General features: G+C 42.0%; 1 protein-coding gene across 2 annotated transcripts in view; it reads right to left on the bottom strand.

Annotated features, from left to right (window-relative positions):
• Positions 1 to 3941: 3941 nt before the first annotated feature.
• The window catches only part of LOC129834260 (potassium voltage-gated channel subfamily A member 1-like), a 37585-nt gene continuing 14285 nt past the window's right edge, over positions 3942 to 27241 (bottom strand). For both annotated transcript variants that reach the window (XR_008756229.1, XR_008756228.1), the window contains exon 3: positions 3942 to 9108. The gene's annotated coding sequence lies outside the window, so the exon portion shown is untranslated. The remainder of the gene's footprint in view (positions 9109 to 27241) is intronic.

Genomic DNA, 27241 nt, shown 5'->3' with positions numbered 1-27241 from the left:
CCTGTTATTGTGATCCTCAATCTCTAGTGACGGAGGTGAGCTGACATTGAGAGAGAGACAAAAGGAGCCGGTCATAAAAAACATGTTGGATCCTTTTATCTATCTGAACAGTAACCGAGGGAGCAACTACGAGCCAGCTGAGCCACTGTTTCCATGTTGGCGTCAAATGTTCCATGACATTAGCATTCTGCTTTTATAAGAAATAAATCATTAGGTAACCAGAGGGACAGTTCACATTCATTCCAACCAGCAACAGTTGATGGCTTACTTGCTGAAGTAGTTGACGATTTTGAAAAACATGATATCATATTTAGATGTGAGTTTAAGAGATTACACTGGTTATAGTCTCGCGTTGCCGTACTTCCAAAAGCACATCGTCGTCACGCCTCCCTTGGAGGTCTGGAGAATTTTGTATCGCCAAAACAGTTAGAATGTTGAATGTTGATGTTACGTTTCAAGAACCCTCCCCCCACACGCCCATAGAAGGGGTGCTGTGTGTTATGTGCATCACGGTTTTCCATCCAGTGGGACACATTTTGTAGGGAGGAGTTGCTAGTTTCAAGTGCTCGCTTTGAAGTTCTCAAGTGTGGCCGATAGTCTGTGATTTATATTTCTAGAAACTGAAAGTGGATTATGCTGGTGAAGTCCAACATCACAACACATTCTAAACCACTCTGGTGACAATTCCATTCATCCATATGGCTGCTGGCTGCACTTTGCTATCACTGGAAAAAATCTTGAAGATTATTATTTCGGTTTTTTAAGGATCCAAAAAACGGAGGCAGTGGGAGAACCTATTCAAGTAAGTAAATACATTTTGAAAATGTTAAACGATGTATTACAGTACTAGTAATAGGCCACTTTGTAGGCTAACTCAAATAAGCTGCTAGCTAACTAACTTTACACACTGTTTAGCTAAGTGAATTACATATATAACAATGGCTAACTGTGAACTTTAACACATTCACACATAGCAACTGTGCATACCAGCGGTATTTTTGTATACAACATTTGCTAACATATGTAGGTCTACCAGTTTATTTGCTACACCACCCCGTTCACGAAAATGATTTGCTCCACGTAGCCGTGGCTTGCTATATAAAGAAGGCAGACAAGGCATTCAGTTACTGTTTGAATGAATGTTAGATGGGCAAAACGAGTGACCTAAGCGACTTTGAGCCTGGTATGATCGTCGGTGCAAGGCGCACCAGATGCAGTATCTTAGAAACGGCCAACCTCCTAGGATTTTCAAGCACGACAGTGTCTAGGGTTTACCGAGAAAGGTGGGACAAACAAAAAACATCCAGTTTGTTGATGGGAGGTCGAAGAAGAATGGCAAGAATCGTGAAAGCTAACAGGCAGGCCACAAACAGGAAAATAATGGCACAGTACAACATTGGTGTGCAGAACGGCATCTCGGAAGGCACAACTCATCGGTCCTTTCCACTGATGGACTATTGCAGCAGACGACCACAACGGGTTCCACTCCTATCACCTAGAAACAAGAAGAAGCGGTTCCAGTGGGTATGCGATCACCAACACCGGACAATTGAGAACATCGCCTGGTCCGACAAATCCCGGTTTCTGTTGCGTCATGTCTATGGCAGAGTCAGGAGTTGGCGTAAACAGCATGAGTCCACGGCCCCATCCTGCCTGGTGTCAACAGTACAGGCTGGTGGTGGTGTAATGGTATGGGGAATGTTTTCCTGGCACACGTTAGGTCCCTTGATACCAATTAATCAACGTTTCCATGCCCTGGAAAATTCAGGCTGTTCGGGAGGCAAAGGGGGTTCCGACCCGGTACTAGATGGGTGTACCTAATAAACTGGACACTGAGTGTATATGCCATGGGTTATATGTCTATTCCTACATAATGTAAGCACATGTTGTATACAGTTAAACACCATACATAATGTATAAACCTATGACAATTGGAGCAGGCCAATCCTGCTGGAGGTCTGCTGGGTGTGCAGGGTTATGTTTCAGCCCTGCAATAACACACCTGATTAAACTTATCCAACCTAATGAGTTGATAATCAAGTGTGCTATTGCTGGGTCAGAACACCCAGTAGATCAGGGATCAGTGGAGCAAGTTTGGCCACCGCTGGTATGGTCTTTTTTTTGTTCACCTGAAATGATGCTTTAGTAATAATAGCCTACTTGTTACTACTCAATGATCTGTTGTTTTGTAGACATGGGGTTCCCAAACGTTTTCACACGGGGCCCACCTTCTGGCATTGGGGAACATCCCGCGCCACATCTATTTCAATGGGCACAAGCACTGTTCACACCCCTCTTGTTGGTGGAGAAAATGTTACTGTCTGTGTTTCTGTGTTATATTCTCAAATGTACATTTCCTTTTTGTTTAGTTGTAAGATCTCCAGTCTGTTTTGTTTGGTTGTCACTGTCTCAGTATATCAGCTATCTGAATCCATTTAGCAGCTTATCATCTGGCATGCATCGCCAATGCAACCTTAGGCCTACAGTATGGTGGCATTACTGGCCTTAGGTACCGAGATGAGATCCTCAGACCCCTTGTGAGACCATATGCTGACACATGCACATTTGTGGCCTGCTGGAGGTCATTTTGCAGCGCTCTGGCAGTGCTCCTCCTTGCACAAAGGTGGAGGTAGCGGTCCTGCTGCTGGGTTGTTGCCCTCCTACGGCCTCCTCCACGTATCCTGATGTACTGGCCTGTCTCCTGGTAGCGCCTCCATGCTCTGGACACTACGCTGACAGACACAGCAAACCTTTTTGCCACAGCTCGCATTGATGTGCCATCCTGGATGAACTGCACTACCTGAGCCACTTGTGTGGGTTGTAGACTCCGTCTCATGCTACCACTAGAGTGAGAGCACCGCCAGCATTCAAAAGTGACCAAAACATCAGCCAGGAAGCATAGGAACTGAGAAGTGGTCTGTGGTCACCACCTGCAGAATCACTCCTTTTTTGGGGGTGTCTTGCTAATTGCCTATAATTTCCACCTTTTGTCTATTCCATTTGCACAACAGCATGTGAAATTTATTGTCAATCAGTGTTGCTTCCTAAGTGAACAGTTTGATTTCACAGAAGTGTGATTGACTTGGAGTTACATTGTGTTGTTTACGTGTGCCCTTTATTTTTTTGAGCAGTGTATGTTTAGTGCAAATCCAACCCTTGTAATTTAGGTACAATATGAAAATAAGGAGATGACAATTTGGCTACAGGAGATTGGCATTACAGGTAACATATGAGGTTTAATTTAATTGAATTCATTTTAGCAGTGTTGGTTGCAAAATGATTGCGGTTGTTCCCATAGTAGATAGACCAGGGGTATTCAACTCTTACCCTACAAGGTCCAGAGCCTGCTGGTTTTCTGTTCTACTTGATAACGAATTGAATCCACCTGGTGTCCCAGGTCTAAATCAGTCTGTGATTACAGGGGAACAAAGGAAAAAAAAGGCTTTGAGGTTTGAGGGAGATAGACAGTACATGGTTGCTTTATGTAGGCCCATCACTGACCCTGGATAAGCTAGATACTGGGCTCACGGGTAACCTTTTAGGTCAATAACATTCTTTATTTATTTTTAAATGGCTTTCTAATCGTGACAGAAATTGAACTAGCTAGTAGCTAACGGTACAAGGTTAGACTTTTCTCAAAATGAACCTTATTGTGGCTAGCTACTTCCTGTCCCTCATGCTAGCCTGCACAGCCAAATATCACTCCAGAAGCATATTATTTGTTATTATTGATATGGCCAGCATTGTAGATCATTTCTCCCGTGCTGCAGCTTTAGCTCATCTCGACATAAAATAGAAATGCCGTGAAAACCAGCGTGCTTCAAATGTTCTAAAATGTTTTGTCACCAGTGCGTGTATTGTAGATGTAACGGCAGTCTAGCTCGTCCTCCTCCTCGGACGAGGAGAGGCGAGAAGGATCAGAGGACCAATGTGCAGCGTGGTAATTAGACATAATGAATTTAATCAAACAAAAACAAGACACTATACAAACTGACAAAACACACTAACCGTCACAGTCCCGTGTAGCACCAACACTGACACAGGAACAATCACCCACAAACAAACAGTGAGAACAGCCTACCTTAATATGGTTCTCAATCAGAGGAAACGTCAAACACCTGCCTCTAATTGAGAACCATATCAGGCAACACATTTAACCCAACATAGAAACAGACAAACTAGACACACAACATAGAATTCCCACCCAGCTCACGTCCTGACCAACACTAAACAAGCAAAACACATACGAACTCTGGTCAGGACGTTACAGTAGACATCTTTTGTCCTCACAGTACTAATCTGGTGAGCACCTTTGGAGCTCTGCCCAAGCAAGGCATTTGAGTGGTTTGACGTGGTCTGACCCCTCTTTAGCTCATTTCTGCCATGGAACTTGTTTTCGGGAAGCCTGGTTCGCGACGAAGCTACACTGGTTATAGTCTCGAGAAATCCATGCAGCTCTAAGATTTTCTGAGGACATTGTTGTGGACTAACACGTTTTAGAAATGGTGTACAAGGTCTTGTCAAGAATATCTTTCAAATTATGAGATAAGAGTAAAAGAAAATTGTCAAGAGTGGTTTATACAGAATATTTCTGGTTATTGGGAAGCCTTCGAGGCAACTGGGTGACAGATGTAAGAAAGCTTGGAACATTCTAAAAGACCCTGGGTGACACTGTCTGTTTCCAAATTTGGAAAAACTAGGATGAGTCACAGAATGCCTATGGCAGCAATAAACATTTTTAGGGAAACATCCTATTCCGAATTGAATTCATCAAGTCCTTATTTATTGTAATTGCCATATGCGTCTTTTGGATTTGGAATCCTGCCAAACACTATATATCAACATCTATAGGAGAGAAAATAATGCAAAACATGTTCTTGCATAAGGACATAACCAGTAAATGATGAGGTACCACTCATAGATACCACTCATAGATCACGTTGTTGCAATACCTTCAAGTCACTCTCACAGTTGTTTGTATTTCATATATTATATTTTTCTTTATTCAACATTGCACATACTCCGTTTGATCACATCTCATATTGCTGCCTACAAAAATGATATTAATGTAGAAAATCAAAAAGTCTGTAGATTTACCCTAAATAAAAAAAATAAAAAACATAGGTAGGAAATGAACGAGCTCCAATAGTACACAGAGAAGAAGTAACCGCAAGAAAAGAATACAAACATCTCAGATGAGGATGCACTTTTCAAAAACAAAGCATCATGCAGAAAAAAAGCAAGGCTGACCAAAACATGGGCACTTTATCACATTTGGACTGTAGAAATATTATAACATCCTCAAATACACTTCTACGGAGTTGTTTTAATATAAACTTTAAGAGTCAGTTCTAATTTGATTTCGCTCCCTTACTGACCCTCCAGTGTTCATGAAAACGAATGGTTCAAACACACACACATACGTGGACTGCATTAACATTGAGTTACAATTTAACAGAAGAATAACCCATGTCATTTCCATGTGGATGTTCACGGTAAACGTACTTAGTGATGGTACAATGATTCCATGGCTGAAACATATCACTGTAACAAACACACACCCTACATACGCCCACACTCACATAACATGCACAAATATGCATACTGACGCAACACACACACACACACACACACACTTTCACACTCACCACATACGCATGCTGCTACTGTGTGTTATCTATCCTGTTGCCTAGTCAATTTGCCCCTACCTATATGTACAGCACATAGCTACCTCAATTACATCGTACCTCTGCACATCGACTCGTTACTGGTACTCCCTGTATATATGTTACTTTTACTATTTATTTGTATTTGTTATTCACTGTGTATTAATTCCTTGTGTCACTATTTAAATGTCGTATTACATGTTTTATCTTTAACTCGGCATTGTTGGAAATAAGCATTTCACTGTTAGTCTACACCTGTTGTCTATGAAGCGTTTGAAAAATAAAACTTGATTTGATTTGTATATGTTTGTTATATTTATATACACAATGGACCCTTAACAGCTTCCCAGTCTATACCTGAGAAAGGCACTACTTTCAAATGTATACAATGGTTAAACATGTCCTTATAATGATTTTGAAATTCTGAACTTGATTTGATTTGTATACATTTGTCATATTTGGGGCTGTACGTATCAAGCGTGTCAGAGTAGGAGTGCTGATAAAGGATCAGTTTTGACTTTTATATTACAATGAATAAGATAACCTGGACAGGGGAACTGATCCCAGATCAGCACTCTGAGACACTTTGTGTGAGTACGGGCCCAGGTTGGTGTTCAAAGACAGACCAGCTAGTTGTACATTTTCTGGACCTTTTCACTGTAACTAGTCACACCTTGAAGCAGGCCTCATATCTATACTAAGGATACGTATAGATACTGTAGACAGGGCTAAGCCCCATCTTTGACATTAGGGCATTGTAAAACGCCTTTTCTTTGACTCTGTCTTTTCAGTTCAGTCCAATCACAATTAGGCCATTACCATAATATTCTACCATAATGTAGTCAAATATCATTGTTGGGTACTCAGGCTATACCAATTACTTATAGTGATTTATTTTTTTTTTTTACATTTTCATCATTATGCAAAGTGCTTTAGGCCGGGACATAACACTGACTGATAATTTCAAAAGAAACCACCACTTCGGAGATGTACTACGGATTGTGTAGTTAACTAGGAAGAAGGTCAGCTTTGCTAACACAGTATACAGTATCTAACAGTATAGTAACATCGTAATATACTAGAAACACTTGATTTTGAAAGATACATCTTTCTCGTTGTTTTCCCTTAAGTTACTGCTTATTCAACTACAATTTGGGAATCCAGAGTATTTTAGCTTAACTACGGCAAGACACAGCAACTTCTTGCTAGGCACACTAAAGGATACCATTAAATGCTGAGGGATTTAGATGTAAACTTATACATTGATTGATAGACGTCAATTACCAAAATGTGCATGCATGCGCTTTGTGTTTGCTTCAAAATGTAGAACAACGGGACTATGGGATCAGGGAATAAACAGTGCATACTCTTTCTGCAATCAAGGGTAAATAGCCAATGGTGCTTAAGAGTTTGATAACAAAGTCCATTTTAGCAGAGGCTAGCATGGTACGTTTGATAGGGTTTTCTGAACATTGAGGAAAATCTTGACTACAGACCTCTAACTATTTTGTAATAGCGGGATATATCATAACCAAGAAAAATCGACAGGCATTGGTGGAGTGGTGGTGGTGGTGGTGGGGGGGGGGCAGACACTGATATAAGGGCAATTTCCATCTCCAGATTCAAGTGATCTATGTCTTTTCAGACAGTACAATGAAATATGTTAGTTTTCTTTTTATGGAAGAGAGTAGAAATGCAGTAGATTGCCTATGCAAATAATACAGTATCAAATATTAGGTTCCACCCCTTTCAATAACATAAAAGAATAAAAAACTCTGTGAAGGTGATGCTCTGAAGCACAGTCATCATGGGCCACCTCACAATTATAGACAGTACGCCCAGGAGCGAGCATTACTAAGTTCTTGGCTGTTGACTGAACGTAAGAAGGATGGGGTTAAACATACGATGGCATTTATGTTTTAATAAAGCAAACACTTGATTTGTCTGACAAAGCTGCAACAAGCAAGCAGTGCATACAAATCGGTGTCTTTGAAAGCAGGCCAAAAAGAGAGTGGGCAGGTTTTCTACGAGCAGTTAAATGAGAACAGCACAAAAAAGAAATAGCCCACTTGTCAAAAAAACAAAATTGAAGGGGGAAATCATGGATCTTGTTGAAGCAGCATCCACAAAATGTTCAATCTTCATGTAAATAAAAATGGAACATGACATCTGAACATCGTTAACAGTCAAACTAAATAGAAGTGTCTCGAATGTCATGATTTGCGACACATTGTAGGACACATAAATATAAACATCAGCATATATATGTTCTATTCAATGTGCATCTATTTTCACAACATCTCCAGAGGAAGTGTCCACCACGTACAATAGAATCAGGGTTTAAACTTTGGTTAAGTAATATAGTCAAGGCTAGGTTTACAAAAATATATAACACACTTCCATGTTACTTTGCATACAGTTAACTTTAAATGGATCGAGTTTGCGTCAACAAAGCAGCTGGTCAATTCTGTCATTAACATAATACAATTTGCATCTTAGGGAAAACCCTTTGTGTCACTTCGGTAGATCATTGTGTGTGTGTGTGTGTGTGTGTGTGTGTGTGTGTGTGTGTGTGTGTGTGTGTGTGTGTGTGTGTGTGTGTGTGTGTGTGTGTGTGTGTGTGTGTGTGTGTGTGTGTGTGTGTGTGTGTGTGCGTACCTGACATCTTTTGTGTTTGAGAGTGTGTGAACAGATGCTTACAGTATGTGGAAAAAAAGAGGAGAAAAAGAATCAGATATGTTTCATGTATATTGTAGAGTCATTTTGTCTAATTTTTGACTCCCTACTCCTTTCTGAATTGGAATATAGTTAACATAACAGGATGTTGTGAATTGAAAGACATTGGAGCCGGTAGCTGAGTGAGCAGCTCCGCCTCAAGCCAGCCTTATTTTGGTTGACAATACGAAACGAGATAAAAATAGATCAACTCATTTTACTGGCTGCAAGTAAGCAGAGAGCAGCCCCGCCATTTGGTTATCAATGACACCTACAAAGCAGACCCAACTAAGACATTGTCGACATAACAACCAAACAATTTTTCTTTATCTTATTAAAATATTCACATCTGTTCCTTACAAGACACTGTTTCACACATAAAGAAAAACATATTTGAACTCGGATAAGTCTCTAGTTTCATCACTTCATATATAGGTATATATGTAATAATTAAGGCAATCATTTGGGCCATGACTTACTCATTTCCCTGCCTCCAGGTTTACTAGGAAAGATTCTCGTTCCTTGTGCACTCCGTATAGTGTCCCAATGTCTAATTTGTCCATTCAAACTTCCGATGTCCGATCGCTGGGTTCACTCTTGCAGTAGATCTGTGGTCATCGATGTCCGTTATCTCACCCCAGATGACCAGTCATAATATTTGCTCTTTCTCTGACAATTCCAAGAGTACCAGCCAGCACATCCTCTCCTAAGCCATCAACTGACAGCACTGTAACAAAAGATAAACAGGACATGAATACCAGGTTATCATTCCGGGTTATCTACAAATGCCAGGTTATCGTACCAAGTTATCGTTCGAGGTTATCTACAGATACCAGGTTATCAGAGACCATTCCAGGTTATTTATGAATACCAGGTTATCATTCAAAGTTTTCTACAAATACCAGGTTATCAAAGACCATTCCAGGTTATCTATAAATACCAGGTTATCAATCCAGTTATCTATAAAGACCAAGTTATCATTAAGGTTATCATTGCAGGTTATTTATGGGTACCAGGTTATCATTACAGGGTATCTAATACCAGGTTATCATTCCATGTTATCTACAAATACCAGCTTATCATTCCAGGTTATCAATACAGTATATACAATATCTATCAGGTTAGCAACTGGTGTCAGCGTTTATGAACATGAAACCATTAACATATTATAGTCTCATGGGTACCAATACACTGCAGTCTCTTCTTTATTAAGGTCCAGTGGAATATCTACAGCATACCATAACAGATAACAATCGCCCGAGCTCAGCCATTAAGTCTGAGTTATTGGGTCCCTGACACGCTTTTGCACGCCGTTCAGCTCGGGGCCAAACACCTCATGTAGTTCCAAAACATTAACCTGGACTGCCAGTGCCAGGGGTGGGAACTGGAGGCCAACACGGAGGGGTGCGTCGTGACATCATTCCACTACTGGTGAACTGCATGCTCCCTCTGAGGCTAGGGCCTCTTTGGGAAAATAAACCTAGATTTAAACATTTGGATAGATTAAATGTATTAAATATATTTTTTATTGCCCAGAGCATATTGTGAAAATGGACACGTCTCATAATATCTATGTATGAGACATTGAATGAATTAGCAGTACAATTCCATAGCATTTCTCTTCCTTTTCTGTGTAATGTAAATGTACCTAATTTCATGTGTATTTATTTAATAGTAAAGACATGATCAATTCAAGACAGCCCTCTTCTTTGAACGATATAGCTGGTGTTTCAGTATATCAGTAATTGCAGGATTCCCAGATTCCTCACACTATCTAGGCCTAGACCCAGACGTTCTGTGTTAACTCCAAGTATTGCCAGAGACTAGACGACTACAACTAACTTACTGAGTGGTTGTGTTGTGGACGGTCAGGTTCAAGGACAGTCATGTCTGTCCTTAGGCTGCTCTCTGAAAAAACTGAATTAGCATGGCATCTATGTGACGTGTCCTGCTGTCTCATTTTACAACACTGAAGCCAGAACCACGAAATAGAAAATAGGCTCCCATATTGACACGTACAGACAATACATGACACTCCTTCACATTCTCCTGCTGCATTTTGTTGAATTCAGGTGTCAACAATCAACATTCGTTAGCTTTTAATAAGTGAAACATACAGTAAGCTATAGAGAGTGTTGTAGAGAGTTTCTTCGGATGACTTCACGGCTATTTTATGACTACTTTATGGCACTTACAGTACTGTTCAACAACATTTGGGGTCACTTAGAAATGTCCTAATTTTAAAAAGAAAAGCACATCCTTTGTCCATTAAAATAACATCAAATTGATCAGAAATACAGTGTAGACATTGTTAATGTTGTAAATGACTATTGTAGCTGGAAATGGCAGATTTTTTATGGAATATATACATAGGCATAGAGGCCCATTATAAGCAACCATCACTCCTGTGTTCCAATGGCACATTGTGTTAGCTAATCCAAGTTGATCATTTTAAAAGAGTAATTGATCATCAGAAAACCCTTTTGCAATAATGTTAGCACAGCTGAAAACTGTGCTGATTAAAGAAGCAAAAAAACTGTCCTTCTTTGGACTAGTTGAGTATCTGGAGCATCAGCATTTGTGGGTTCGATTACAGGCTTAAAATGGCCAGAAACAAAGTACTTTCTTTTGAAACTCGTCAGTCTATTCTTGTTCTGAGAAATTAAGGGTATTCCATGCGAGAATTTGCCAAGAAACTGAAGATCTGGTACAACGCTGTGTACTACTCCCTTCATAGAACTGCGCAAACTGGCTCTAGGAGTAGAACGGAACGTAGGAACATATGAGTAGCAAAAGGGCTAGCTTTTCACAGGTTGCACACTAGCTAGTGTAAATTATACAATGGATTATACAGTATCTCCCCTTTCTATACCTAAGAAGGCGCTACCTTCAAATGTATACAATGGTTAAACATGCCATTATAAGGATTTTCATGAGTTTTATGAGTGTATTCACTATTGTTTGTGTCTCAAATCTTCAATACTGCCACAGGAGTTAGCGTGAATTAAAAGTGGAAATCCCAGTCTCAATTGAGCTATTTGTGCGTCCACAATACTATCATACAGCTACTGCATCCCCTGCCATGATATACCATCATTGTTGATGACAACACTTAAAACTATTCCCCTGAATAGGTAGAGGTAAACCTCTGACATCACAGACTACTTTGTATTTTTCTCTGTGTTCCTTAAGTGTTGTATGTGACAAACCGATGCTGGCACTAACGCCGCACTCAATGAGCTGCATATGACCTAAAGCAAAGAAAATGCACATCCAGAGACGACGCTTCTCGTGGCCGGTGATTTTAATGCAGGGAAACAAAAATTAGTTTTACCAAATGTTTACCAGCATGTCACCTGTGCAACTAGAGGCTAAAATACTCTAGATCCCCTTTACTCCACACACACAGAAAAGCATACAAGGCTCTCCCTCCCTTTGGCAAATCTGACCATAACTCTATCCTCCTGATTCCTGCATGCAAGTAAAATCTCAAACAGGAAGTACCAGTGACGTGCTCAATACAGAAGTGGTACGATGAAGCGGATGCTAAGCAAAAGGACGGTTTCGCTAGCACAGACTGGAATATGTTCCGGGATTCATCCGATAGCATTGAGGAGTTTACCACATCAGTCATACGACGTAGTCCCCACAGTGACAGTACGTACATATCCCAACCAGAAGCCATGGATTACAGGCAACATCCACACTGAGCTAAAGGCTAGAGCTGCCGCTTTCAAGGAGTGGGACACTAATCCGAACGCTTGTAAGATATCCTGCTATGCCCTCCGACGAACCATCAAACAGGCCAGCTTCTACCCCCAAGCCATAAATTCGGGAACAAGATCGTATCCAACTACAACGGCTCTGAAGCTCGTCGGATGTGGCAGGGCTTGCAAATTACCACAGATTACAAATAGAAACCCAGCTGTGAGCTGTCCATTGACGCAAGCCTACCAACGAGCTAAAAGGATTCTATGCTCGCTTCGAGGCTAGCAACACTGAATCGTGCATGAGGACACCAGCTGTTCTAGACTAATGTGTGAACACCCTCTCCATAGCCGATGTGAGAAAGATCTTTAAAAATGTTAACATTCACAAGGCCAGACGGATTACCAAGACGCGTACTCAGAGCATGTGCTGGCCAGCTGGCTAGTGTCTTCAGTTACATTCTCAACCTCTCCCTGACCCAGTCTGTAATACCTACATGTTTCAAGCAGACCACCATAGTCCCTGTGCCCAAGAACACCAAGGTAACCTGTCTAAATGACTATCGCAGAGTAGCACTCGCATCTGTAGCCATGTAATGCTTTGAAAGGCTGATAATGGCTCACTTCAACACCATCATCCCAGACACCCTGGACCCACTCCAATTCACATACCGCCCCAACAGATCCAACGATAATACAATCTCTGTTGCACTCCACACTGCCCTTTCCCACCTGGACAAAAGGAACACTGACATGAGAATGCTGTTCATTGACTACATCTCAGCGTTCAACACCATAGCGCCCTCCAAGCTCCCCACTAAGCTAAGGACCTCCCTTTACAACTGGATCCTGGACTTCCTGACGGGTTGACCCCCAGATGGTGAGGGTAGGCAACAACACATCCACCATACTGACCCTCAACACGGGAGCCCCTCAGGGGTGCGTGCTTAGTCCTCTCCTATACTCCCTGTTCACTCACAACTGCGTGGCCGCGCACGACTCCAACACCATCATTAAGTTTGCAAAGGACACGGCTGTGGTAAGTCTGATCATCGACGACGATGAGACAGCCTACAGAGAGGAGGTCAGAGACCTGGCAGTGTGGTGCCAGGACAACAAGAAAAAGGGGCTGATCGTCAGCAAGACAAAGGGGCTGATCGTGGATTACAGGAAACGGAGGGGCAAGCACGCCCCTATCCACATCGACAGGCTGTAGTGGAGCAGGTTGAGAGCTTCAAATTCCTTAGCATTCGCATCACTAAGAAATTATCATGGTCCACACACACCAACACAGTTGTGAAGAAGGCACAACCATGCCTTTTCCCCTTCAGGAGGCTGAAAATATTTGGCATGGGCCCTCAGATCCTTAAAATGTTCTTTGGCTGCACCTTTGAGAGCATTTTGACTGTTTGCATCACCGGTTATCGTGGCAACTGCTTGGCATCCAACCGCAAGGCGCTACAGAAGGTAGTACGGAAAGCACAGTACATCACTGGGGCCGAGCTCCCTGCCATCCAGGACCTCTTTACCAGGTGGTGTCAGAGGAAGGCCCTAAAAATTGTCAAAGACTTCAGCCACCCAAGTCATAGACCGATCTCTCTGCTACCGCACGGCTAGCGGCACCAATACAACAAGTCTGGAACCAACAGGACCCTGAACAGCTTCTACCTCCAAGCCATATAATTACTAAATAGTCCGGGTAGCTAATGGTTAACTCTTTAACTATCTGCATTGACCCTTTTTGGACTAACTATTTTGACTCATCATATGCGCTGCTGTTACTGTTTATTATCTATCCCCTTGCCTAGTCACTTTACCCATACATGTATGTACATATCTACCTCAATTACCTCGTACCCCTGCACATTGACTCGGTACTGGTAGCCAAGTTATCGTTACTCATTGTGTATTTATTCCTCGTGTTAATATTTGTCTATTTTTCGCTCTCCCTGCATTGTTGGGTAGTGCCTGTAAGTAAGCATTTTATTTTATAAAGCATCTGACAAATAACATTTGATTTGATTTGAAACATACATAATAAATTATATCAAATATACCAATAAATGTGAGGAGCAACATATATCTCTGACTGGACTTCCCCTTTAATGGTTCCATTTACATTTTGTTGAAAAGGAACTCTTTATTTTCAGTAAGTACAGGACTGAAGGTGACTAACGAGGGAAATGCAGGGCTAAAATACCTATCGTCAGTCCCTTTACTCTGACAGAGATTGATATTAATATTTTGCCAAGGGCACAAGGTCAAACAGGAGCCTATCAGCATGCAAATAGGGGTGGATCGGTGTGCCCAACGACTCCAGAACCAACGCTGATGCCATAAATATATCCTTAAGCACGATACCACAAATTCCACTTTGGTAACAGTTTACTTAAAACCTGCAGGTCTAACGCATTATGATGCAGTTATCATCATTCACCACAGAATACACATGAACTGTGACACTTTGTTTTGTGTTTTCTTTTTCATTCTTCACTTTATTTATTCTTCGTTTTTTTTAAAATTCTTTATTCTGATGTTTCTCCCCTGTGTACTGCTTGTCTGTACTGCTTCTACGTTACCTTATACTTAATATAATACAAGATAATTGCTCACAAAAAAATATGCGGTTATCATGAGCATGAATGACCCCACTTAGATCTATTATAATCATCTCATAATAAACCACATTAAATACCAGCCTGGTATTGGAGTAATCATTTCAGAAGTTACAACTTCAAATATGAGACATTTTAAACTATTGGCATGTGTTTTAGGATGTAAGCCAACTCCCAAACATAGCTTTCCAAGGAACGATGTAACCGCAGTTACACTGTAGCAGCTCCTTTTTAAATAGCTGTGGAAAAGGCCATGCTTGGGCTCTCGTCGAGCTGCAGCAGATTCACACAAACTGCTCCAAGTAACAATAATAAAAAAGGGAAAAAAACATTTCCTGGCCAGAGGAAAATCAAATAATAGCTTAATAGAATGTTTTCCCTGTGACATTTTATCACAACATTACTTCCTACTTTCGGGAATCTGCAATTACCAACAGCATTCTTCTCGGATGTTTCACCTGAGTCGAAAGTGTGATGAATGCTGATTGTTTGTTAGATTTTATGGAATGGGCTTGAAGTAGGCTAGTTGTCATAGAAATGGAATGTGAATCAGGAAGTATGAGAGTAAGGAGGGGTTTGGGGGGGTTAATAGATTGGAGAGGCCCCGCATGACGCATCACAACTTAGACAAAACTCTCATGTGCTTTCCAGTGGACTGTTAAACATTTTAGAATGCTAAAAGTAGTCTACAGTGGCCCAATAACAATTCTGGCTCCAAAGGTCAGTTAATGAATTAATGAAACGGTCGCCATCTTTTTACTAACAGACGAAGAAAAAAGCTTGTAAAGTGCATGAATGGAGTGTGAAAGAAAAGCAGACCTTTGGTGAACCAAGTTCTGCCAAAGCATTGTGAGTTAGGGCTAGATTCTATGAGATTGGTGATAGCCAACACCCGCATATCGGTTGTTTGGGGGTGTGGAACTGCATTAGAGCTGTGATATCATTGCATTACGGTTGTAACCCCAGTTCCCTGAAATAAATGAGTGAGACCCCTCAGTATGGGACAAGCACTCATGTGTGTCACTCGCTGAAGCCTATTTCATCACACCTAACAGGCTAATCAGAGCTTTGCCTATATAACTGCTCTGGTTTCCTCCTTCAAAGAACTACCTCTTACACGAGATGTGCAAGAGGGGCAATCTGGTTAAATGTCTCCCTCATCTCCTTCCGAAAACCAGAGGTAAAACCGTAACCCTAAGTGCTTTCAATCGACTTGGTTTGACATCTCACTATGACACACTTGAAAAACACCCCGATTGCCAATAGCCCATTTCCTTAAACGCCTGTGTGGTGGTACATACAGTTAAAGTCGGAAGTTTACATACACCTTGGCCAAATAAATTTAAACTCAGTTTTTCACAATTCCTGACATTTAATCCTAGATTTAATCCTAGTAAATATTCCCTGTCTTAGGTCAGTTAAGATCACCACTTTATTTTAAGAATGTGAAATGTCAGAATAATAGTAGAGAGAATTATTTATTTCAACTTTTATTTCTTTCATCACATTCCCGGTCAGAAGTTTTCATACACTCAATTAGTATTTGGTAGCATTGCCTTTAAATTGTTGATCCTGAGTCAAACGTTTCGGGTAGCCTTCCACAAGCTTCCCACAATAAGTTGGGTGAATTTTGTCCCATTCCTCCTGATAGAGCTGGTGTAACTAATTTTGATTCCTTAAGTCAGGTTTGTAGGCATCCTTGCTCACACACGCATTCAGTTCTACCCACAAATTTTCTATACGGTTGAGGTTAGGGCTTTGTGATGGCCACTCCAATACCTTGACTTTGTTGTCCTTAAGCCATTTTGCCACAACTTTGGAAGCATGCTTGGGGTCATTGTCCATTTGGAAGACCCATTTACGACCAAGCTTTAACTTCCTGACTGATGTCTTGATATGTTGCTTCAATATATCCACATACTTTTCCTCCCTCATGATGCCATCTATTTTGTGAAGTGCACCAGTCCCTCCTGCAGCAAAGCACCCCCACAACATGATGCTGCCACCCCCGTGATTCACGGTTGGGATGGTGTTGTTCAGCTTGCAAGCCTCCCCCTTTTTCCTCCAAACATAACAATGGTCATTATGGCCAAACAGTTCTATTTTTGTTTCATCAGACCAGAGGACATTTCTCCAAAAAGTATGATCTTTGTCCCCATGTGTCACGTTCCTGACCTGTTTTCCTTTGTTATGTATTTGTTTTAGTTGGTCAGGGCGTGGGTTGGGTGGGTTGGTCTAGGTTTCTATTTCTATGTTGGGTTTTTGTGTTCGGCCTGGTATGATTCTCAATCAGAGACAGGTGTGTATCGTTTGTCTCTGATTGGGAGTCATACTAAGGCAGCCAGGGTTTCACTGGTGTTTTGTGGGTGTTTGTTTCCTGTGTTAGCGTTTGGGCCACACAGGACTGTTGCAGGTTGGTCACGTTTGTTGTTTTTGTTAATTTGTAGTGTTTGTTGGTTTGCCATTAAAATCATGAATACCTCCTACTCCGCATCTTGGTCCGATCCATGCTCCTCCTCGTCTGAGGAGGAGAACGACATTGACAGCCGTTACACCATGTGCAGTTGCAAACTATAGTCTGGCTTTCTTAATGGCGGTTTTGGAGCAGTTGCTTCTTCCTTGCTGAGCTGCCTTTCAGGTTATGTCGATATAGGACTCGTTTTACTGTGGATATAGATACTTTTGTACCTGTTTCCTCCAGCATCTTCACAAGGTCCTTTGCTGTTGTTCTGGGATTGATTTGCACTTTTCGCACCAAAGTACGTTCATCTCTAGGAGACAGAACGCGTCTCCTTCCTGAGCAGTATGATGGCTGTGTGGTCCCATGGTGTTTTATAAGTGCGTAATATTGTTTGTACAGATGAACGTGGTACCTTCAGGCATTTGGAAATTGCTCCCAAGGACGAACCAGACTTGTGGAGGTCTACAATTTTTTTCTGAGGTCTTGGCTGATTTATTTTGATTTCACCATGGTGTCCAGCAAAGAGGCACAGAGTTTGAAGGTAGGCCGTGAAATACATCCACAGGTAAACTTCCAATTGACTCAAATGATGTCAATTAGCCCATCAGAAGCTTCTAAAGCCATGACATCATTTTCTGGAATTTTCCAAGCTGTTTAAACGCACAGTCAACTTAGTGTATGTAAACATCTGACCCACTGGAATTGTGATACAGTGAATTATAAGTTAAATAATCTATCTGTAAGCAATTGTTGAAAAAATTACTTGTCTCATGCACATCTCATGCATTACTTGTCTCAAGTAGATGTCCTAACCGACTTGCCAAAACTATAGTTTGTTAACAAGAAATTTGCGAAGTGGTTGAAAAACTAGTTTTAATGACTCCAACCTCTGACTTCAACTGTAGTAATGTACCTGATCCATCCTACTCAGTTCCAGCGCCGAGGTCTGTGTGTGCCAGGAAGGGCGCAGTGACATCCAGATGATAGAACCTCCCAAAGGTGTGATGGGAAGCCCAACTAGCCGGCAAACAAATCTCAGAGACGGAGATACCCCTGAACAGTGGCCATGACGTAGCAATTTCTCTAGTGGAAAGCGCCTTGACACCCAGAGGAGACTGCAGTCCCCGACAACTGTAGGCCTTGGTGATAGCCTCCACTACCCAGTGGGAAAGGCGTTGTTTGGACAAAGCCCTATCCCAAGCAAGTTTGGTAAAGCAAACTAACCGTTGGTCACAACCCCAGAATGGCCTCGTCCTGTTCATGTAGATGTGCAGGGCTTACAGTGGACACAATGTGTACAGGCGCCGCTGCTCTGGGGAAGAGAATGGCGGCGGATGGAAGGAAAATAGATTAATGGCTTGACTACTATATGTCATTTAGGGCATATTGTAACCTTGGAGTAGTTGGGGGCTAACTGAGTGCGTGAAGGATGAACTGAGAGCACATGAAGGTGGCTAACGTGCTCAGTGGCCACGGTGAACAACAGTGACATCTTATAAGATAGAGTCTTAAAACTTCTTCGGGATCAGTGTCCCTTACACAATACGGTTGAGCTAATGTAGGCTAATGCGATTAGCACGAGGTTGTAAGCAACAAGAGCATTTCCCAGGACATAGACATATCTGATATTGGCAGAAAGCTTAAATTCTTGTTAATCTAACTGCACTGTCCAATTTACAGTAGCTATTACAGTGAAAGAATAGCATGCTATTGTTTGAGGAGACTGCACAATTAATATACAAATTAGGCATATTTGGGCAGTCTTGACAGAATTTTTTTACAGAAATGCAATGGTTCATTGGATCAGTCTAAAACCTTTGCACATACACTGCTGCCATCTAGTGGCCAGAATCCAAATTGCAACTGTGCTGGAATAATACATTATGGCCTTTCTCTTGCATTTCAAAGATGATGGTACAAAAAAAATACGAACGTTTTTTTTTTGAACGGTTGTTTTTAAAATTGTATTATCTTTTACCAGGTCTATTGTGTTATATTCTCCTACATTCCTTTCCCATTTCCACAAACTCCAAAGTGTTTCCTTATAAATGGTACCAAGAATATGCATATCCTTGCTTCAGGGCCTGAGCTACAGGCAGCTAAAGTTGGGTATATCACTTCAAGCGAAAATTGAAAAAAAGGGGCGGATCCTTAAGAGGTTGATGCGCCGTCTTGAGGGGTTCAAAACCAGCGGCAAGTGGCTTGGAGACCGGACGGATACCTTTATAAAACAACGAACCAGGGGTGTATCCTGGGGGGGAGTCAGGCCCACGGGAGGAAAGGCTATTAGCGCAGCGGTCTAAGGCACTGCATCTCAGTGCTAGAGGCATCACTACAGACCCTGGTTCGATCCTGAGCTGTATCACAAGCGGCTGTGATTGGGAGTCCCGGGTTAGGGTTTGGCCGAGGTAGGCCGTCATTGTAAATAAGAATTTGTTCTTAACTGACTTGCCTAGTTACATAAAGGTTAAATAACATACATTTTTAAAAACGGTGCACAGAAGCACTGTAGAGGAGCGCAGTGATCTCTAATCGCGAAGAACAAGCGACAGTGTGCATTGTCCTGCCATGCCTACAGATCTGCCGTAATGTCCCCACACCTCCTCGACAACTTCAGGATGAAGTCGCCACTTCCCTTGTAAGATGTTTCCCTTTCCATGTACCGTGCTCTACGTTTAAGGACACCTGGGCCCAGCTGGGCGCAAAGTGCACATCTAGCGTGGTCCACACCGAGGCAGGCAGCTCATAACTGATGGGAATGAGAATGGGCCATGTAATTGCTGCAATTACCAGGACAAGCCTTGCTAGCCTTGCGTTGCTTTCTCTCCCCCTTCCCTGATGACTTGGTCGTTAAACCTGTCGCCATCTCGTTTCGACCGGGGGCTGCGATGGATACCCGCACCACAAGCTGCTATTCAACAGGTAAGTCGGACGAGGTAACATTAGCTGGAAGTCAGGTAAGGAGAAAAAGAGAGCTTTATTCACCAGGGTAGTGGGAAATAAAGTCATTATATATACATTCAGGTTAGTGAAAGTAGCTCTAAGAGTGATGCTACCTCATTAGCTGGCTATAACCACCACCATAGTTAGCTAGCCAAGCCAGTGCGTGTTAATACCATTGTGCAGACTGTGCTTAAACCAAGTAACTTGAGGTAAAATGCACTGCTAGGCTTATCTTTTACAAGGGATTCAAAAGGGGGATGGTGATGCAATGGTGGGGTAACAACTTTGAAGAAACAGCCCCGCTCTTGTTAGCCAAACAAAGCACGATGTCACGTTCCTGACCTGTTTTCTCTTGTTTTTGTATGTGTTTAGTTGGTCAGGGCGTGAGTTGGGGTGGGCATTCTATGTTTTGTGTTTCTATGTTTAGGTCAGTGGTATTAGCCTTATATGGTTCTCAATCAGGGACAGGTGTTTGACGTTTCCTCTGATTGAGAACCATATAAAGGTAGGCTGTTCACACTGTTTGTTGGTGGGTGGTTGTCTTCTGTGTCTGTGCACCACACGGGACTGTTTCGTTTGTTCGTTCGTGTAGTCTAGTCTAGTCTGTACCTGTTCATGCGTTCTTCGTGTATATGTAAGTTCGTTTGTTCAGGTCTGTTGACTTCGTTTATTATTTTGTAAATTCTCAAGAGTGTTTAGTTTTCGTCTTGTTTATTAAATATCATGTCGTGTAACAACGCTGCGCTTTGGTCCAATCCCTACTCCTCCTCTTCGGACGAAGAGGAGGAGGACAACCGTTACACACGAAAGGTTGCTAGCTTTGTCACGTGTGGTGCCGTTCGCTATCTATCTAGATAGGACACTCAACAGTTCAGCTAGCTAACTCTGAACGGTGGGAACCAACCCAAATTGAGCATCATTATTTCTATATAACCTACACTTTCTCGTTCTGAACTTCTAATGCGAGTGGGACGGGTGTGGCTTTGTGACAATGATCACAAGAGCAGCTGCTCACCGATTTAACAGTTCCAATGTAGTTACACCTTCAACACCGCCATTGCATCAAATTAATCAACAATACTCTTTGGGGCCATATTTGCGAACATTAGAAATAGTTTAAATTTAAACCTTTTATCCATCTCAAAATGCGCATCAGCCAATTAAAGTCATTGACGTAGTTGCATGTGTGATCACACACTATATGTTAGCTATTACCATCAGATAACCTGGCAGACAGATGGCTGTGATTATATCCGGTTCAAATTCCGTATCAGCCAATTAAAATCGTTGACCTAGTTGGATGTGATCCAACACCTGTTTATGAAAGCGTCCTTAAAAGAAGTCCAACAGCACGTTCTGATAATCAAAGCAACTACAATATATCATGGGTTTGACTGACTGGTAAAATAGCTCTCTGTGTGGAGTACCTAACTCCATGTAATTGTCGCAGATTGTGCCACGGGTTTGATTTCACATTCGTTTTTTTCCCCCTTTGAAAGTATAGAATTAAATTTATTGCGTTAGTGTTGAGAAGAAAAGGGCAGTAAAACCTTATAAAATTAAGAATACGAATACGTTTAATGAGGAGCTTCTAGGTGGAATACCTCTTGCAGACGTCACATAGGCTACTGGCACTGCTACATAGATAATCGTTGCTACTATAGGCTATATTACTTTATATTTTATAATCATCCACTTTGTCCCATATGCGTTATTTGAATCAAGCATCGAGGACCAGCAGTGGACCGTGTTTTCCTTAACAAAAATGCTTGTTGCGAGAGAAACACTTTAGCAGTGTGTGCTTCCAGAATGCAGTGATGAAGTCGGTAAATTACAGCTATTTGACAAGTCCATAATGCTCTTCAAAAACGTTTTTAGGATGTATGATAAACTTAAATGTTATAATAGACTTCTCTCTTTTTTCCATTAAAGCACATGGATGTGTGTGAAATGGATTAGCAAAAATTGGGTATTATTTGTCATAAACTGTACGTTTCCATCTAATTGGCTAAATATTTTCATGTGAATATTCTAAAATCCGCATAAAGGAAATATGCACATTTTCCCAACAGTGGTGTGTTTCCACCAAACTGACTTGTTGCGGATAAAAAAAAAAAACTGTGTGTGATGAGGTGGTGCACACAAAATGTACTTTTTCTCTTAAGTTTTAATGCACCGAATGAAACTTCAATGTATTTATGTTGCATTTTCAACTCTACCGTTAGTTTTGTCACAAAAACTGTTGCGTTAAATAGCAAATGTGCCTACTCTGGTCTTTCCATGTGTGCTCTAGCCAACAGCTCGCAGATACAGTGTGGGTAGACTGTGCGGATAGGCTAGTGTACATGGTGAGATTATTATGGATAAAAGCGAGAATATTTGTATTTGTCAAACATTTGTGGCCTGCTGGAGGTCATTTTGCAGGGCTCTGGCAGTGCTCCTCCTTGCACAAAGGCGGAGGTAGCGGTCCTGCTGCTGGGTTGTTGCCCTCCTACGGCCTCCTCCACGTCTCCTGATGTACTGGCCTGTCTCCTGGTAGCGCCTCCATGCTCTGGACACTACGCTGACAGACACAGCAAACCTTGCTTCCTAAGTGGACAGTTTGATTTCACAGAAGTGTGATTGACTTGGAGTTACATTGTATTGTTTAAGTGTTCCCTTTATTTTTTTGAACAGTGTATATATTTGCCCAAAAATATAAGGGGATTGGAAATTATGCAGACACGTACATTGATGGAAGCTACAATTTATCTGCGATATTAAAGCTGATCTACACCCTAAAAAAAATTAAGAATAATAATTCTCAACAGCCGCACTAAGATTCTTTGAATTAGATCTCTATTGATGTTCAAATGGCATGCATTTCAAGTAGCTACAGACCGATATGGAGAGGATTGAAAACCTGAACTAATGGAGAGGATACTGGCTGTCATGAAGGGATTCAAGACAATCGAGAGACTATAATGGAACGCTGTGTACTGTAGTATGGAGAGAATTCAAACAGACAGCTTTAGAGACCCAACAGACACACGTAGCTCAGGGGGGGAAGTGCAGCCTTCGCTTCCTGCACACTGACACTAATCCAAAGGCTGGGGGATTCTTGCCTCATTCCCCTGCAGGCACTGCTCTCAGATCAGTCCTGACATTCACAGTCACACAAAGCAGACTATAAATATGCAGGCCACACATGCACACACAAATAATCAACATTCGGTTCACCGTTCTCAAGCTCATTTTAAGCCCACAGCCACCAATTGTCAGCTGAAAATATTCATACGTCGTTTTTCTACGATTCATCTATGTAGATTTATCCGCAATGTACTTTTTGCTGGCACGGTTGAGTGCCCACACAGACACTGTTGTTTCTTTTTCTCATTGGCTGTGCTGTGCTGGTCAGCTGAGCTGGCCAAGGCAGCCCATGCAAGCAAGCGTGGCGTATGTGACGGTTGTGCGCCTCAAGTTGATTCAAAGCGACAAAGGGGGGCTCCACTCAGAAAGCACATGTGCAATGCACTGTGAGTCATATTACACCATGACAGAACATCACGGCAAATTAAAGGCATGGCGCTGGCAGGGTTGGCGGTGGTCAGAAAACATCATTAATGCAAAGACGCCCTCGTCCCCTCTATACGAGCTCTCTGCACATGGATGGCAGGACTGGCAAGAGCAGAGCTACGAAATACAGTGTGTACGAGTGAATTCACTACAAGCCGACTGAGGGAGCTGATACATCCGCAACTCAAATCACTTCAGTCCCGCAAAAGCTTTTTTTCTTGGGACATTGCTGTGAGGTTGAAGAACCTATGTTTAGACCCTATTCTACTGGCTTACAAGTGGAAAGCAAGCCTGGCTACAGTTGTGACAGGTTGCTAGGCAGTGAGAAACGCCTTCTAATGCACCGTGTTCATGGGATGTAGGGAGATCATCCCTGGTATAATAGAAGTCCATAGCAAATATATGCCGAAGATATTTAAATAATCACAAATAATGACAGGTAGACACAGTTATACATGTGCAATTCTACCGTGATTTTGCCACAAGTCCACAGACAACTTTTTAAAGGACCAGGGCATCATTACTGCCACAGAGTGAGAGGTTCAACCATGAATAACTAATCATTATTTGTGCACCAACTCACAAGGGCAAAGAGTAGAATTACTTTGCATGTCTAACTTGTAAGCTTAGGAAGGATATACTACCATAAAGGGACATATTTATAAAGTGTTGACAACCAAGTACAAAGTTTACACCGATTTTCTCAGTTGGGGTTAAAACACCTCCCTAAAAACTAGAAACAAAACATCAAAATGTGAGGATAGAAGATCGCGAATGCACTAGCAGGACAACCCTACATCGTGTGAAACCACAGCCGAAATGGGAAAGTCCAGCTCGCAAGTCTGATTTTCAAGCCTCTACAGCCAAAAGCAGGAACGGTAACGTTTCTGTGACCCCCTAGCAGAGGAGAAATGCCAGAGCGGTTGATTTATAGCCTCACTTCCCACATAATAAATCACACAGATGCTTCTGAAACAAAAATGATATCAGCTGTCATCTCTACCCAGACTTCCATCCCTCCTCTCCGAAGGAATTCATACTGTCAATGACCTTCATCCATACGAGAACGATAAAGCCATTTGTTTCCAATGGATTGCAGCTCATGCAAATGATCTGTCCGTGAATGCCGTTGTTTATGTGTGTGTGTATACAGTGAGGGAAAAAAGTATTTGATCCCCTGCTGATTTTGTACGTTTGCCCACTGACAAAGAAATGATCAGTCTGTAATTTTAATGGTAGGTTTATTTGAACATTGAGAGACAGAATAACAACAACAAAATCCAGAAAAACGTATGTCAAAAATGTTATAAATTGTTTAGCATTTTAATGAGGGAAATAAGTATTTGACCCCCTCTCAATCAGAGAGATTTCTGGCTCCCAGGTGTCTTTTATACAGGTAACGAGCTGAGATTAGGAGCACACTCTTAAAGGGAGTGCTCCTACTCTCAGTTTGTTACCTGTATGAAAGACACCTGTCCACAGAAGCAATCAATCAATCAGATTCCAAACTCTCCACCATGGCCAAGACCAAAGAGCTCTCCAAGGATGTCAGGGACAAGATTGTAGACCTACACAAGGCCGGAATGGGCTACAGACCATCGCCAAGCATCTTGGTGAGAAGGTGACAACAGTTGGTGCGATTATTCGCAAATGGAAGAAACACAAAAGAACTGTCAATCTCCCTCGGTCTGGGGCTCCATGCAAGATCTCACCTCGTGGAGTTGCAATGATCAAGAGAACGGTGAGGAATCAGCCCAGAACTCCACGGGAGGATCTTGTCAAGGATCTCAAGGCAGCTGGGACCATAGTCACCAAGAAAACAATTGGTAACACACTACACCGTGAAGGACTGAAATCCTGCAGCGCCCGCAAGGTCCCCCTGCTCAAGAAAGCACATATACATGCCCGTCTGAAGTTAGCCAATGAACACCTGAATGATTCAGAGGACAACTGGGTGAAAGTGTTGTGAACGTGTTGTGTCAGTAAAGTATGGAGTTAGCATGCAGTAGGTTACTGGTTTTATCCCAGTTACAGTTAGGTAGCAAACCCCCCAAATATGCTACACTGGTGTCAGAAGTGGGATGGATGGCTGTGGTATTTTACCTGAATGTTAGATAACCAACTAGGCCATGTCCTTACTGAAGTCGCAAGACTGAATCTTGGCTCACACGAGTGGCATGATCGTTATTGCTTTTCCATTCCTCTTCATTAACACAACTCTGTCTGCCTATTGGATCATATTACACTGTGGTCACTAGACACAGCTTTCTTTGTAACGCCATTGGCCACAAGTGCCTTTCCTGACTGCACGGCACTGCTGAAGCTCCTTTGCCTAATCTTACCATAACACCCGAGAACAACTTAGTCCTCTTTCCTTACCACAATCGCCTACCACAGAAGGCCAATGCAATTAACAACCATTTGAGTTAGTGATGCCAGTTGGTCACACTGTACATTAAGCATAACTTACAGTAAATAAAGCATGGATGTCTCTTCAAAACATTTATGGATGACCCACCTACACACATTAAGTAAATAGTTTGGGTCAAGCAAGAAACTCATAGGACATGACACACATAAATAAAGTCAAATGCAAATGAAAAGTGCTTTGTACACTCCATTTGGCACGAATAGTGAAAAATCGCATCACATAATTATCTTGGGCCAAGGAATCCAGAAAGCCAGGGAACGCTGCCCAGGCTTCTGGATCTGACTGAAACATTTGGACTTCATTAATGAGAGGGAGTAGGTGGATGTGGTGGGGGGGTGAAAAAGGGGGTGCTGAGAATGCGAGCAGCTGAGAAAAACACATAAACAGTTGATTTGATCTCTTTCTTGTCTTATTCCATTGATTAGCTAGTTTGGGATAAATGCAAATGGACTGGGTGAGCATGACTAGCCAGTGTGATTGATTATACGATGACTGTTCACACAGGAACTTTCTTGAATTTTCTGTGTGAATGATGTGGTCTCACCTAACTCTCGGCAGATGAATGCACTAATTGTAAGTCGCTTAGGGCGTCTGCCAAAGGACTAAAATGTAAAATGAATCCGCTGCAGAATAAGTACCCTTCCCTCAATAGTAGCCCTTTGTAAGTATTACAGCTTTTGCTGTAATACTCTAGAACTTCCCAGAAGTGATCCTGTTTGTCAGAACCACAGGTCTCCAGTGGCTATCCTATTTCCAAGGAACCAATCTGAGCAGCATTACTTGATTGATGGGCAGTAAGGTAAGTCGATAAAGGAGTGAACGAAGACGTTTTGAAAATCAATACAAATGTCAATGTGGGCGATAATAGTATTCATGATATCCCAATTAGGAGCTCAGAAATACAGACAGCGATGTGTAAGGAGGAGGTCAATAGGTGTTGACAGTGCCATGTTCAGGAGCTTTGGGATAGTTAGAATAGGATAGTTCCATCACCCAGAGTGCAAAACCCACTCCACTGATATACTGTGTCCCTCGGCCTCGGGAATACGGTTATTATTCCACTGTTATTACACCGTTACTCTAACCTTCCAATTCACAAAAGTTGTCATGCATGTCAAAATGAAAAACAAATACAAAGAAATGCAGGT

This window comes from Salvelinus fontinalis, chromosome 35 (genome assembly GCF_029448725.1).
Source record: "Salvelinus fontinalis isolate EN_2023a chromosome 35, ASM2944872v1, whole genome shotgun sequence".
Taxonomy (NCBI): Eukaryota; Metazoa; Chordata; class Actinopteri; order Salmoniformes; family Salmonidae; genus Salvelinus; species Salvelinus fontinalis.
This window is presented reverse-complemented; position numbering and strand designations above follow the sequence as displayed.